Consider the following 16930-nt stretch of genomic DNA (forward strand, 5'->3'; position numbering starts at 1 on the left):
CCCAAAAAAAAAACAAACAACAACAACACATAGTCCCACTACAATAGATAACATATAGTGAAATGAAGAAACATGGTAGACATTATAAACAGAAGCAGACAAACACAGAAATATGCCATAACTCAAATAGGAAACACATTATGCTAAGAATGGGAAGCATACAATGGGACCTTGGGTATGATTTTGTTTGGGGTTGAAGGATTCCTGTGGCACAGGATCCACATTCATGACTCATTTTTTCCTCTGCCTCCGGTGAAGTTTTTCCACTTTACCACACCACTGGTCATCCGTCCCTCTGGCCCCGGCTGAATTTCTTGCTCGCTGGCAGTGGCCGGTGACTCCACGTGCCAGCAAATGCGTCTTTAAGGTGCGATGATGAGTTCCGTTCCTCGTCAGTTCGTAATTTAGAACCTGACCTGCTCACCGTCTCGGGTTCACGCGTTTTTGCGCCCGACCGTAATGCAGGGGAGGGATCTGGAGGGGACAGAGGAGCCACAGGAATGGAGGGGAGAGGGGAGGGGGGCACGGATAGACCCCGGGATTTTGGGAGGCAATTATTCAGTTGTCATAGTCTCAACCTGCTGAATGATTGTATCGGAAACCTTAAAGGGTGTCACCCTGCTGCCACACCACGCTACCTTGCACAATGTTCGGCAACAGACAATCAGGCAGTCATGGACACCAAACGTTCTTGTGACAAACTTTCCTAACCGAGAGTCAAATGTTACACTGCGTTTATGGTCTGGGTCATCACAGCAAGCCCTGACATGAAGAACTGAAACTTTAATTTGTGAGAAATTGACAAAATTTTGTTTAGAATAGTCATATCAGTGAAAAATTTTTATATTCTCAAGTAGTAGACAAGAATGAAGTAAAGTACAAAAATGATAATAAAATGACCATTAGATACAACCCAGTTGAGTGAAAAAAAAAGGTTGTCTCTGCTGTTTTCCTGATTAAGTGGAAGATACTGTACCACACACACTATTTTTATGTATTTTTGTTAAGAGTGAGTTCTTATTGTCTGTGAAGACAAGCAGGTTAATCACTTACTGTAGCCAAGTCATTACCAACCAACTTCCATGTCTGGTTCATCATGAAGGAAAACTCCATTATCGAGCAGGGATACCAGCCTTGGTACAGCAGCATATTGGGAAAATAATTTGTCAGATTAATCTATTCTCCTTGCTGGACCAGCACCGGCCGTTCGCGTATTGATTTTTCGAAAATCAATCAAATTTGCCGAATTGACTGCCGTGTCAGCTCATTATTAGTGGCCTGCCAGGGCATTGTGCCACACGTCATGTTGTGGTAGGCCTGTTATATGCTGATGTGTTTTATGATTGCAAAACATTTCAATTACTGTAATTGAAGACTATTAGCTACGTACTGATGATATATCCATAGATGGCTACGGAGGTGCTGTTGGCATGTATCTATCTCCATGCCTACACATGTCTACCAAAAAAATGTTGCTTGTGGCCCCTTGCTTATCAAATAAGATAGTCACATCATGATTGTATGATTAGCTGATATCATGTGGCCTGGTGGATAGAAGATAGTAGTTCCTTACATATCAGTACTGTGAATGCAGAATTTTCCAGGTACATTAATTTTCGCGCTGTTTTTTGGCTAGAGCAAATTCTAAAGCCCACAAAAATATCTTCACAATTTTCTCTGCACATTTTGAATGGGTTGACAATTGTGCAGGGCAAATTCAAGAACCTGTGAATATGTTTTTGAGCCACTCAGCGCAAAAAATTTGGATGTTTTCAGTACTTGAATTGGTCTTCTTTATAGAAGTCAGTTCTGTTAATTTGCTGACCTGCATGCCTTCAATTCATGTGTGTTCATGTGTTTGTGTGTATGCATGTATGTGTGCTTGTCTGTAATGTTATTTTGTCTATTTCACTGTCTTCTGCCATTTTTATGCCAGTCTTTTACCCTCCCAGAAAGTTTGCGGTGTTGTGGTGCTATACAGTGATGCCAATATTACTTGGGAGTTCTTGCACTGCTTGCATGCAGCTCAAGCACATATCATCTTTTAGCTTTTGGAGGCACCTGTCAAGTATTTGACACAAACTGCGTGAATTAAACCGTTCGGACAGAGTACGCACGCATCACTAATCAGGGATGTCATGTGATGGCATTGGCCAGATAAAAGTAGGTCACAGCTAACAGAGGGACTGGAGAAAGAGAGAACGAGAGAGAGTTAGAGATCAGGGGAAAAAAAAGATGAGAGAAAAGATGAGAGAAGAGGATTGTCATGCAGAAAGAGAACGGGTATTCCGCTAAATGAACACAGACAACCTAAATTGGTATAAATAGGTGAAGAGATCAGTGTAAGCTGCGTTTACTTCACTCTCTGTCAATGCCTGGAGTAAGCAGAGAAGATCACAGGCCTTCCATGAAACATCCCCACTGCATCACACTATGCAGATACACAGAGCCACACATCAGAGTGCAACTATCTTCATTCGTACGCACGGTATAAAAGTATTTATATGATTAGCAGGATTCAATTGATAAATCAGTACTTGCATGTCAGCCACAACATGATAGAAAATCAAGTAATTGGCAAGTTGCATGACAAGATGAATTTGGTATTTGAAGTATATAGACGGACAAATGTCTGCACTGAAGCATATACAAGGTTAAATACCTTACGCAGTTTGAGATATGTGGTCAGCAGTTCATCTGGGAGTTTATGTGTGTTTCGTCCATAATTGCAAATGTAGGGCATGATAACAATGTGACAGACTGAATGGTCTAATGACAAAAAGACAGCAAATGAACACTCAAACCCGTTCATCATTTTTTTTTTTACTCACTCAACTACATGTCATGTGACCTAGATCACAGCCTTTGCATTCACAAATCCCTATGATAAGATATACTCATGTGGTATCAGAGATCAAATGCAGAAGAAGTCAGTCTTAGATTGATGGCAAGTATACAAATGTGTATTACTGAAAGTACAGTGACCATTATTCCAGGTGGTTTCTGCTTGTTTGCCTGTATGTATGTGTTACTGGCAAGTTTTGCAATATCAGTACTGTTGCATCTGCCATCAAGTGGCGGTACCCAATATCTGGGAGAGAAGTAGATCACATGCCCTACTTTATAGTATTCTGAAGTATTGTTAACCCTTCAATTCTCAACACAAACATCTATGAATATGCCATATCTGTGAAAAATGAGCATTTAACTTCTATTGTGTAGACCCTAGATATGTAGATGAAAGTGCATCTATCTATAGTAGATATCAAACAATACAGAAAAAAATAAAGATAGAAATTTCTCAACTAAATGTTACGTGTACAGAATTGCTGTATCATCTGTGTTGTTCAGGGGTTCAAGTCATCAATCATTTTGTCAGATATTTTTTCAGACAAATTTGCTCTCAGCCAATCAGATGCAATAATTTCAGTACATTAAAACAAGTGTTTGACAAAATACTCGATGAAATGCCTCCCCCCCCCCCCCCCCCACAAGAACAGGCTGAGGGTCAGTTTCATGTTCTTGTATGTTGCCTAAAAATGTCAAGAGTCTACATGTATATATTGAGATGGTTGTTGCAGCTAATTTATGAATTCATTTCTTTTAACTGACTGGCCAATTCCAGCTACGTGTTATTCCATTGGTGAGACTGCAACGAAAATTAAATGAAAATAACAAGTCCTGCCATAATGACGAGCTTGTACGGTTTATTCTTCAGTGGTATCTTCAAGTCAGACTTTGTGCTCTAGTTGCTTGTTGTTCCACTGTTTGTTGTGGAGCGAGGCAGAATGAATGAATGGGAAGAGCCAAAGCAATCACTCGGAGATGTCTTCCGCTTCTGACTGGGGGAGGAATCTAGATTAAGAGGGTTGGGGGAGAAAAACTGGGTCTAACAGATGGACAGTATCTCTCATCACTGGATTACACGCAGGATCTGCGCTTTCTACTTTTATCTCTCCATCTTTTTCTCTTTCTTCCACCCCTTTTAGGCCCCCTTTCCTCCCTCTCTCTGCCCCTTTTCTCTCTGATGATTTTATCTTTTTTATGTATATTTCTCTTTTATTCCCTCTTTTACAAATCTCTCCATCTTAATTTGTCTATCTGGTGTAAACTGCCCATCTATACTTCTGTATTTTTTTATCTCTGGTTTTTCTTTGTCTGCCATACTTTGCTTTTTCACACTGCAATATCTGTCTCTTTTCTGTATTTTCTTATATTTCTAATCTTACAGGAATCACTCATGAATGTTCATTAATTCTTTAGAGAGAAAAGAAACTGAATATTATTGGAAAAAGTATTAGAATAGAGTTATTGCAGAATGTAAACCTGTGGTTAACAGAAAAGATTTTCACACAGAATGTGGCAGATTATTTTTTCTTATGGCAAATGAAAAAAAAGTGCTGAGTTCCATTGAAAATATGTTTTTCTAGATATTTCTTGTTCTTTACAATAGATGCAAACTAAATTCTGATCGTTGAATTCTGTTACCACTGCACACATGTGAATCTGCTGGCGAGTATTTCTTAATCATGAAATATTCACATTGCTAAATCCTGCAACTGCTGTGCAGTTTTGTTGTTGTTGTTGATCTTCATTTTCTTTGACAGAGTGCTCATTGTAGTGCACATATCATTCTATAGTTGCCATGACTATTCATTGATCAGCCGTAAAAATATGACGTTTGAGCCTCTGGAGACTTGACATTGGAGAAGAGGGGCTTTTCACCTCACAGCTTCCAGACGACCACAGGAAATCACATGCTCTTTGTCACGTAGTAAACACCTTCCCGTCTGGCTCAGTGAATGATGCAAAATGCATTTCTCTCTATAAATCTATCTCTCTCTTTATATATCTATATATCTCTCTCTCCTCTCCATCCCTCTCTCTCTCTGTCTCTCTCTCTCTCTCTCCCTCTCTATATCTCTCTCTCTCTGATAAAAGGAAAGGAGATCAGTGCATCTGGTCTGGGCAATATATCCGCTCTTGCGGCGGCCAAAAATCTAATTTTGACTCCCATTGTGTGGGGCGGAATTGCATTCCACCATATACACTTGTTGCACCTGTGTGGGTGGACGAGGAGTAGACTGGGCTACAGGAATATATATGATGGCTTTATCAATTAATGAAAAATTTAATTTCCTCCGTAATTTCTTTCGGGTGTGGGGTCCATTTCCCTGCAGCCGTCCGTCTGCCCATCCATGCGTATGTATGTGTGTGTGTGTGTATGTGTGTGTGTATGTGTGTGTGTGTGTCTGTGTCTGTGCGTGTCTGTGTGTCTGTGCTTATGTAAGTGTGTATGTGTTTGTTGTGTACATCTGTAAGTAAGTGTATCCATGGATACATACTTAATTGCAATATATGAAGATAATTATGTAAACTTTTGTAAGTGAGAAACCTACAAGTACTTGATGTTCTACTGTTTTACATGTAGTGTACCTGACTCCTGCAAATCACCTTTAGGTAGTGACCTCTTAGTTCTTTGTGTATTTTTTTAAGCAGGAATGCAATTTGCAAGTAATATGTTGATTACAATTAGACTTTGGTACTTAGCACAGATACCCCTGTGGTTATCAATGATGAAAAAATATCACATACTGCAATATTTGGATTCAAAGTTAGCATCACAAATAAGAGAAAAAACTTAAGTTCAATAAGGGACAAGGGAAATACCTGAAACCGAGATGAGATTTAATAACAGATGTCAGAATTTCAATCTTACATTAAGGCCTTCTCTTCAAAATAATGCAGTAATTGTGTACCGTACCTCAGAGCTAGCTGAGTTCAAAGTGATATATATTTTAGAAAGAGAGTTCTTTAATTGCAAGGGTGCGCACCTGTGAAAAAAAAAAAATGTGTTTTCTCCCACACATGTCCTCATGCACATTAATGGCAATATGTGCAATATAGTGTTGCCTTGTAAGGTGGCCTCTGTTTGCAAGGTGTTTCTTACATCTTAATTATGCTTCATGGCGGCATTCATTTCCTCATCGGATATTATTCTGAGCAGAGTGCTTCCGCCGGCCATGAATACCTGTTAGATGAAGATGAAATATTGCCGGCAAACCAGTGTGAGCAGGATGAGAAGGACATGAAAAGCTGTGTGATAAAAATAGAGGGACATTTAAAGAGATGTTAGGCCCAGTATGAAGAATGAATATGTGCAACCACAGGATTCTGTCATTGACGATCTTCAATAAAGCGTAAAAATTCTGGGGAACTATTTTAACGTCGATTTAGAGACCTGGGCTGGCTGCGTGAGGATGTAGCAAAGCTGGCTTGAACTGCATCTCATTGATAGCATCTCACATCATCCTCCCTTTTTTTTTCCTGCATCACTAGCAAGGCCTCAGTTTACCATGGTTACTGTCTGTGGTGGCTAAAAAAAGCCAACAATGGGCACTTGTGCACCTGTTAATATAATCGATTGCTCCCCACTCCGCTCCCTCAGTCGCCATTCAGAGGGAAACCTCGGGAGGGCAGCATGCTTGCAAAAGATTACCCTTCCATTTCCTCTTGCCGTCTTCTAGCTGATGTGTGTATATTTTTCCCCCTCTTTCTGATTTTCCTCCCCATGGTGTAGCTGTGAGTTTCCCCCTCTTCCTTTGGTCTGTCACAGCCTGCATAATTCTGCCAATGTTCTTGCGAAGCTTTCATCATGATGTACATGATGTTTTCTATTTCTTCATTTTGTTTTGTTTTTTTCTCTCTTTCTCCACTTAATGTACTGTCTCAAGTTAATCGTGTTTGAAAAATTAAATCATTTGAATTATTTGTCTATCAAACATGATACTCCACCTTGAGAGTATCTAGCTGTATGTATGTGTGTAGTCTGTATTCATCTGTCTTTTCTGAACTGATCATCTCTAATTTCTTCCATTATTGCATCATAGTAACCACATCTGCCAGTGATGGTATTTTCAATTAATCACGTAGCCAGTAATGCATTGAATGTGCATAAATTGCTGCTGTACCTGTACCATGATTCTATGGCTATAAGTTTCATAGCTAGTAACAGATACACTGTAATCATTCCTTCACTAAAATGATGTCATACCAAGGAGGTACTATACACACGGGAAAGGGGGAAAACAGGTACAAATAACCAAACAAAACATATGAATTGTGCAACATTTTGCATGAATTGATATCAAGTCATTAAGCCTTTCACAATGTAATCTGTGCTTTTGTTGGCATATTCTTCATTACATATTGGCAAGCATGTGAAAGATGCGCAGGTTCTCTTGTTTTAAACTTTTGTTTAAACAGTTGACATTTTCTTTGTTTTTGTTTTGTTTTCCCCTTTTTTTGCAGACATCACTCTCTCTCTCTCACACACACACACACACTTATGCACACAATATTAGATATGTAATGTGTTTTGAAATCCACCTAACTTTCATGTGCATTATACATTTTATTCTTGTGAATTTTAACAAAGTGATGATTTTGTCATTCTAATAAGTAGCTTTTATTTGTGGTCAAAGTAATCTCACAAAAGAACATCATAACCATACAAACTAAAGAATATATTTCAAGGAGCTGCTGAGTCTGTATGTTTCTATATGTGCAGGAAACATATATCATAATCAGTCGGGTATGATCTGGTCATAGATAATGCTAGCATGCATAATTCAAACATCCACAATGGTGGCAAGAGTGTACTCTAACAAGGTTCCCTCGGGAATATAGAGTTCAACATTATTATGATTTCAATAGATTTTGATATCCATCTATAGAGTTTTTCAGACTTTAGCTAAAGCCATGTCTTGTCGAAGAAGCCAATGTGTTATCATGTTTACCATATAATGTGTATATGTGTATGTGAGTGTGTGCATGTGTGTGTGTTTGTATGTTTGTGTTGAATGCATCAAAACAATGTAGTGATCTGTGGCATTTTGCACCAACAATGGATGTCTTTCTTGTGAATGGATGTGTTAACACAATTCCACACAAAGTTAAGCAACTAACAAAATATCTTTCTTTTATTTTACTGGATGGACATTGTTAAAATCAAGGAGCACAGTATCTAAGCAGTTGTGTGCATCATTCCTTCCATGTGTCACAGACAGGGGTTTTTACTGCATGAGGTATAACTGATGCTGCTCAGCGTGGTAGATTCCTACAGACTATCATACCTGGTCCAGCAATATCTCCCTCTGGTGTTGGAAGTCAGAGTGCAGCGGATGACTTTGATACCGCCATCCATGTTGAGGCCAAAGCCTTGCCCACTAATGAAGCCCCCTCACTCTGTCAGCATGAAGATCACGTCATCACCTTCTTCTACCAGGTCTATCCCCCCTCCTTCCCCCACCCTTCTTTGCCCCTCCCCTTTCTTCTACATCTTTCCTTCTCTCCTCTGTAGAATACATTTCCTATTGCCTTCTACTTGTGAGTAAAGACCCCCACCCCTCTTTCACCCCTCCTTCCCCCCTCTCTCTTACCATCTTTCATTCTTGTGTCTTGAAGTCACTCTTCCTCTCTGCCCTCACTTGTAGTTTATCCACTTTCTCTTTCTTTCTCCTTCCTTTTTCATATCTTTCTTTCTTCTATCCATCTGTCCCACCATCCTCTCATCTCTCCATCTCGTTTGCCTCCACCATCTCCACTCAGGTTCATATTCTGTCAATCTACCTTCATTTCCATTCTTCTGCTCACACATGTCTCATAGAGCGTGTTTCTACTGAGAGCACCTCACATCCCTGGCATCGCCACGAATTTTGTCCAACGCAGCACCTCGTATTTTACGACCACTCGAGCTGTTTCTACTGAGCGATAAAATACGAGGTGATGCAAAGGTGACGTGCAAATGCGGCGATTCCGGAAGTCAGGTATTTTTAAGTCACAGATTTGGGTCACGCGCGCACTGCCTGTTAATACGATCCGAACCCTGCCTGCTTTGCTACAACTGCGTCGGCTATTTTTTGATTAGCCATTTCTCTTCGTCTTCCCATCCAATATACCCCGAACTAACATACTGGTATCCTGCCACTGACTGATGAGAAATCTTTGGAGATCGAGGGTCCAGTTGAGATTTTCTCAAGGCTGCGACACACTAATATGGTACTCTCGCGATTAGAGACAATATAAAATGAAATAACGCGGTGCAAAATCAAGTAAGTGATGAGGGCTTAGTAATGCAATAAGTTTGGCTGTTAATCACGCGAACAATAGGCGATGAATGCCACAATTCACATGTAACGTAACGTATAGGGCCTGTAACACATACACAAGCGAGTTGGTACCAACAAAGCATGATGCGAACACGGTCGCTGTGTGTACACACGTATTTTGTACACATGTGTGCGATGAACCGATTGAAAAGCGCGGGGAGAAATTCTAGACGTCCGATACACCTCGAATTTTGCTACCCGGTGTGTTTCTACTGAGAATCGTCCTTCGCGTCACCACGCATCGACCACCTCAATAGATGGACAACGGAGCACCTCGCATCAGCCGGCATCGGCCACTACCAGATCTGTTTCTACTGAGGAAAAATTCGAGGTGTCACCACGCATCGGCCGGTATCGGCCGGCATCGGCCGGTATCACCACACATCGGCTGGCATCACCTCGAATTTTCGTCGCTCAGTAGAAACACGCTCATACTCTCCCTCTCCATCTCTCCCTCTTTAATACACACACACACTCACAAACTCTCTCTCTCTCTTTGATTATATATATATATATATATATATATATATATGTATGTATATTATATATATAGTGCATGAGGCTGAATGCACTATAACAATATAAGCACCGACAAATTCTGAATTTGCCCCGAAGGCCAGTTATATTCAATGAGGCCGCAGGCCGAATTGAATATAATTGCCTGAGGGCAAATTCAGAATTTGGAGGTGCTTGGTACTTGTTATAGTGCAATAAGATGTCATGCACTATGTGTTATATAAAATAGCATACATACCCAGGCAAGATAAATTGAAAAAATACGATAGCCTAGATCATTTAAGACTCTACACGTGTCTAGACAAGCAATAATACCAGTTTCTTTGAACCTGTGTAGACAAAATCCTCAAGATCCAAATTCAACTATAGAGTCTAGCGTTAGGGTCTACGTGGTTATATCTAACGATTTCTAGGCCCTACGATAGGTTAGGTCTAGGGGCCCTGGCCTAACGTTATACTAGATCTACGTCATTTACGAGCGACAGAGCTAACGTTAGTTAACACTATGGATCTAACAGTAACACGTTAGACGCCCTAAGTTTACTTACTGCACTGTGGGTCCAGAACCAGGACTAGATGATGTTTTGTAGGATTAGGAATCTACTGGATTTAAACACAAGGCTCGTGCGAGGCATCATTGAAGTCACCATTGATTCCGAGAGTGTGTTGTAAAATGTCGTAGTAAAAGTTCATAGCGTAGCGTGATCAAAGAGCGCTTAGCGTATACCGTACACACGCTACCCATTTCTACGGCGCACTTCCGCGTAGAATGTACGGAGAAAGCGGCACAAATCTTGGGTTGACTTGCTCAATATCCTTCGGATTGATTCCTTTTTCAGATCAGTAGGAGTCCAAAATTCGTAGGGCGTATTTGATGGCATCCTTTGTGTCCTTATTGTCTAAGATACTCTTTATATAGATCAGTCTCTGTAAAAGTAGCGAGCCTGTTCATTTCACAGCTTCCATGTTTAAATCTACCGCTGAAAGTCTAGTCCCACACAGATAAGTTGCTGGCATTAATAGCCAGCGAGAATCTAGAGTAACGATAATATCGAACAAAGCATATCGCGGTTGTGGCAGAATCGCGTCGATGAGGTGCGGGATTCAGTACTCGATGATTAAAATGAGGGAGCAAAAACCGATATCAAATCGATAGTGGGTTATCGTCTGCAATCGTTATATTTTACGTGCACTATAACTTTTGTCATGCACTGCCGGCCTGTATCATAAGTATGTATGCTATTTTATATATATATATATATATATATATATATATATATATATATATATATATATATATATATATATATATATATGTATATATATATATATATATATATATATATATATATATATATATTTGTATGTGTGTGTACTTATATATAGGCCCTATAGATAGATAGATATAGATATAAAGATTAATATATATATATATATATTCATATTATATATATATATACATATATATATATATATATATGTATGTATTTGTATATATCCAACAGTGATATATCTTCCCATTTGTACTTCTCAATTAAAGTATGTCTCTGCTGTCTATTGTTCTCTCTCTATGTGTTCACCAAGCACACTCCATGGTGATCTTCCAGTCAGTTTCTTATAAATCAAAGAGAAAGTTGGCACATAATGCGTGGTGCAGATGTGTGGTATATATACATCATCCCCTGGTATGTGAGGTGTCTGGTGATCCCTGTGTGCTATCATTGACATAACAGGAAATGAAAGTGACAATGCCTTGGTATGACAACTTAAAGGTTATATAGGCCTCATCTGCTCCCATGTTGGGAGTGGATCAAATGGATACTGGCTTCATGTGTCCCACAACATGCCGGTTCATACAGAAGACAATGACATGATTCCACATTTTGATTCACGGTCATAGCATATCTGTCATTTGCACAACTTAAATGTGAAAGTAGATGCAATGCTTGCATTTCTTTTTTAATTCAAAAGCCAGACCATCTCTTGATCTTAAATTTGAGTCAGATGACTCTATTCTAATTTGTTCTACAGATTAACTTCTGTGAAAGTTATGAAACCCTGCAAGTAAGAGTTTATATAGGCCTACTTGCAAGGAAACAGTAGCTGTAGCACTTCTTACCACAGTCCTAATCTCCCCCCCCCCCCCCGCACACACACACACACACACACACACACAAATGGGGGATAAATCTGCATCGAGTAAGAAATTTGAATCTAAAATTTCAGTTGTCAATTTTTCACAGGAAAGTAGTATCAATCACTCTGTAGGCCTACGTTTCCACTATGATTTTTACAAGAATAGAATTAGTAGTCAACACATTAAAAATTCCTCAATTATCTCATGCTTGTTCTGACGGCATTATCACATGTCGATTTAGATGAATGACCAAAGCAAGCTACATATTGGCAAGATTGGACATGCTTTGAGTTATCTGAAAAGACTATATGCCGATCAGTATTTAAGGCGCTGATGTCAAAATTGGGATTTTCGATGTCCCCTATTGTTCCTCGGTGGTGAGTCATTTGACAAATATTTCACCAAATCTCCGTCCATGAATTACCTCACATTCACATGACAGAGTGTAGAGTGTAGTCACAGTTCACTGTTCAGCATTGTTGCATGTTGGAGCTTGTATAGTCAGTAGTAATACATATTCACTTCGTATTTAAGTTCACTTTACTACATATAGCAATATGAAACAAAAGGACCACAGAAAATTCATGTCAACACTGGGCATAAGATGAGAAAGTTATGGAGTTTCAAACTTTTCCATTTATATTTTCGAAATGGTGACATACACTGATATGCCACAGTAGTATGAGAATGAGATGAGATGATCATGTAGGCCCGAATAGTCACCCAGTGATCCTGCTACTAGTTTGTTCATAACATGTTGCAACTATGTTGGTCCTAGCTATCATTGCTGCTCAAAAGTTTACAATTCAAAGATTTAGTCAAAGGGATCCACTTCATTTTTGTCCCACTTTCACAAAAAAAAAGAAGGAAATTTAGTCAAGATTTGTAGGGTACTTATGGGAAATTACCTCCTTATCTTCTTTGTATATGTGGTTACAAATGATATTTTACTGTTCCATGGAAATATATGCACCTTTAGAATTCCTTAGCTTTCTCACATTACATCTGACTGGACTGTAAGAATGACACTTTTATTGGTCTGTTTATTTGATTATAGAGAATCGTAATGATGAATTGACCTTTCAAAGAGGGGATAGTGGCATATTAATTATTTGCCCACCCCTACTCCACCAATGTGTGGGGTCCTTTTGTTTATTGGTCTCAATTTAATGCTGGTGAGAAAGTAGCAGCTTTCCCACACTTTTATCTCTCCCTCCACCCCAATATTTCTAACAGATTGGGGGCAACCCTGCTGAAGGACAAATCATGTCTAGTCATGTTTTTGCCAAGGCCCAAGCCAACAGGACTCACTGGTTTACACATTCTCCAGTTTTGCTCCAAAGCTGTTGGTCACCTAGAGGGCATACATGGTGATTTAATGGCTGCTGCACCCACCCCCACCCCCCCCCACCCCGTTCAGATGATATGAAGAAGAACTTACCAGTTCGACATAATCATATTTGTGATGTGTTTGAATGTGTATATAGTATTAATACTTGATTCTATTTTTGTTTGAAATCACTTCACTGTGAAGCTCAATGCAGTGTTTGAACATGCTTTAATGGTGTAAGTCATCACTCAGACATATTCCTTTTCAATAGATATAACTACACATATAAGTTACTGGTATTTCATCACTGAAATGTGCATAGAACTCTGACAACAGTCAGTGGGAGTGATATGTTGTTGGTTGTTGATGTTGTTTTTGTTTTGTTTTTTCATAACAGATGACTGATTATTAGGCAAATATCTTCGGCTAGTTCATCTGCCCAACTCGAATGCCTGAGTTGACAATGGGGAAGAATGGTCAGACCTTTCCTGTGCAGCTAATTAAGATCTCCTTGGAGAATTGTCGAGAAAATGAGGTTAGAGCAGTGTTTATATGGACAATGGGTCATGTTACAGCCATGGTCTCTTACAGGGCATTCAGACGCAAAAAATTTATACTAGAACGGTACAGCTATACCAAAACGGTATAGCTATACGATGAATTTATACGTCTGAACGCTGACTAACGAAACGACGTATAACGAAACGACGTATAGCGAAACGACGGTCAGAGCATCGTTTCGAACTAGAACTCGATAACGAATCAGCATTCCAGTCCGTCTGAACGTATGGCGACCATAGAACGGTATAACTGGGCGGGGCTTAATGGGAGAACGCACGAAAGGTGACCCCACAGCTGTCACTCATGACTATAACAGCATGCGTAGTGGGAAACTGCACATCTGTACGACGTTTCCCAGAACGGTCGAAATTAATGTCTGAACGGTCTGTCGGCTATACGATGATTCTTTATACGTCGTTTCATTATCGAGTTTTGGTATAAAATGGCATGCGTCTGAAAAGGGGGTTAGGATGACCTCTTCCATCCAACATCTCTGTGTTTACTTGGGATGGTTATCGAAGAAAAGAGGTGAATCGAATCTGGTTTCAAGCAGTACTATGATGTTACTGGGTATTTCTCTATGATTTCTCATTTGCAGAACAGTGTCAAGTTGTTCAGTATTGCTTAACCATTTTTTTTTTGGGGGGGGGGGGGGAGGGGGTGAAGGGAAGGGTTATAAACAATATAAGTAGGATAGGGAAGGGCGAGGTTAGGCATTGCGTAAACATCTACTCAAACAAGACCTGTGTGTGTGACAAATTAAGATCAACAGACAAGATAATCAGAAACGACAATCTGAAATACAGCCATGCATTGTTGAAGATTCTTGGGGAACTTTGAAAGACAACAAAGAGATCAAATTAAAAAAATTCTAACATTGTTAGTGTGTTTTGAAAGTGCAGTGCAATAGCAGATAGGAGAATCAAAGGGACCGTCAGTTTGTCATGCCTGGGCGAAAGACAACAACAGATTCTAATCAAGTGTCATGTTTAGCCAATGTGATTTCACATGGAGCACAGTTAGAAAGCATTGCAGTGGAGCAAAGGTATCAACTGGCTCAGTTATGCTATATAATGATGTTATAATGATTAACATGACAAAAGTCCAAACTCTGGGCCACAACCTCTTGAGAAGGGATATAACAACAACAAACTTTTGTCCTTTGCCACTATCATCGAGGGGTGAAAAGGAATCATTATGTGTAAATGCGAAAATTGTAGCAGGATTAGAAAGGATGATGCTTGAGATCACATCAGCCATCAAATTTCCAAAGCTAGCTGTTCTTTGCTTAACTCTTGTTGTAAACAGGTGTTTACTGTTTGAACTGTGAAATCAATATTTGGGAATGATTCACATTGGTGCAAATTCTAAGTCTTGGTGTCAATATTAGGTACCCGTAGGAGAGGTAGAAGCCCTCGCATTATGCAATTAATTTCTTGAATAACTTGGGATGTGAGAGGGGCATAGCAGTTAGCTCCACCTGTCTCGGAGGTTTATGAGGGATATGTAATATTTTTTTTTTAAAGGAATCATGGCATCTCCTATGATTTCCTTCTAAATCTAATTCTATAAGGCATATTTGCATCTTCCAAAACCTGTTTGTTGACAATACATGTTAGCACTCATATATGTTACTTTCATTCATTAAATGTCGCACAGGTTATTATTTGACAACTAAGACATTGTGGTAAGCAAAGGAAATGGGGGGGGGGGGGTTGGGGGAAAATAAAAGAAACACCTCATTTTCTCAGAATTTGCTGATAAATTGGTATTCTGAGATTAAATCATTTTTAAGCAAATTTTGATGGATATTGATGATCTTACAGCGATGGTCTATAGGCTAATAATGAATTAGTCATCTCAAAATGGTTAAAACAAGGGAGAATTTCAGCACATTCATCCTTGGGAGGTCTTCTCACACTTTGTGTAGAGACATCTAACAACACTGACCTCACATACAGATCTTGAAATTAATCCATTCTTGAAATGTCAGGCAGAAACATTGACAGGAAAATATTCTCTTCAAGTTTGATAAATCATCTCTTGCAGACCCAGGAGAGTTATGTGTTTGCATTGGATTTTTTTTTCAAATTTCACAGGAGTTTCACTTTCAAGTTTTGAATGACTGCTTGATTGAGACTGTTGAACTGGGGAAGTGGAGAGTGGATAAGAATACAGCTTATTGTTGGATCTTGTCTTTGTCAATCATGCCTGTGCCTGATGAGGCCATATTTTGGCTCTCCTGGAAAACAGATTATAAACATTGTAGGGAGAAAGTAGCTTGTGTGTCCCGGAGGCCTTGAAATAGGGTGACCAATTACCCACACAAGCCTCTTTCATAAATGATGTGCATGAAGCAAATCTTGAAGTAAGACCTTTTGTCCGGCAAGGATCGTTATTATATCCTCGTACTATTTATACATTAAAAATGTTACATACAGCTCAAAAAAAAAAAAATGCTGCTGATACCTTTGCGTGGAATGTATGTCATAAGTAAATCCCCCCCCCCCAAAAAAAAATGAATAAACGAAAGACAGCATAGTGTAACTTCGCTTAATTCTTTTTGAGTAAACATTTCATGCTCACAGCTGTAAATGAGCATATTGTATGTCTATCAATGAAGTAAAGATATGCATTATGCAAAATGATTGACATATCTATTCTTTAGCAGAGTTTGGTGGTATCTACAAAAGAAAAAGTTTTTTATGTTTGTATTTGTTTTACTGCCTTGTTGTATCATTAGCTCATCTTATCAAGCTACTTTCCTCAATGACACTGCCTAGAAATCAGAAGAGGAATCTTCACCGGGTCACCCTGCCCAAAAGTGCTGCATAGAAAGAAACCTGGCTGCAGAGAAACCATTTTCATCACCAAAGTTTCATTGGAGTCTGGGATTTAGGCTATCTTGATTTTTTAGTCCAGTTCAGGATCAGACTTGCCCAGCTTTCCTGTTGACTCTTGACCCTCTACGTATCCGTGAGGGGATTACCCCCTCTCTATGTGTTGGAACCAAGATAGTAGAGCAATCTCATCTTCTGATAAGGAGCAGGAAGGGGGGAGGAGCTCACCCCTTCATCTCCGCTGAGAGTATCAGCCTCTCCTTGGGCTGATTAAGAATCTCATTCCAAACAATTAAATATCCCCAGCTGGTGGGGATAATTGCCCACTTTATTTGTTTGAAAGTCTGGCAGGAAGTTTTCCTTTCCCAAGTGTGTT

This window comes from Diadema antillarum, unplaced genomic scaffold, assembly GCF_040938485.1.
Source record: "Diadema antillarum isolate AM-2024a unplaced genomic scaffold, OU_Dant_1.0 seq00000533_RagTag, whole genome shotgun sequence".
NCBI classification, from domain to species: domain Eukaryota; kingdom Metazoa; phylum Echinodermata; class Echinoidea; order Diadematoida; family Diadematidae; genus Diadema; species Diadema antillarum.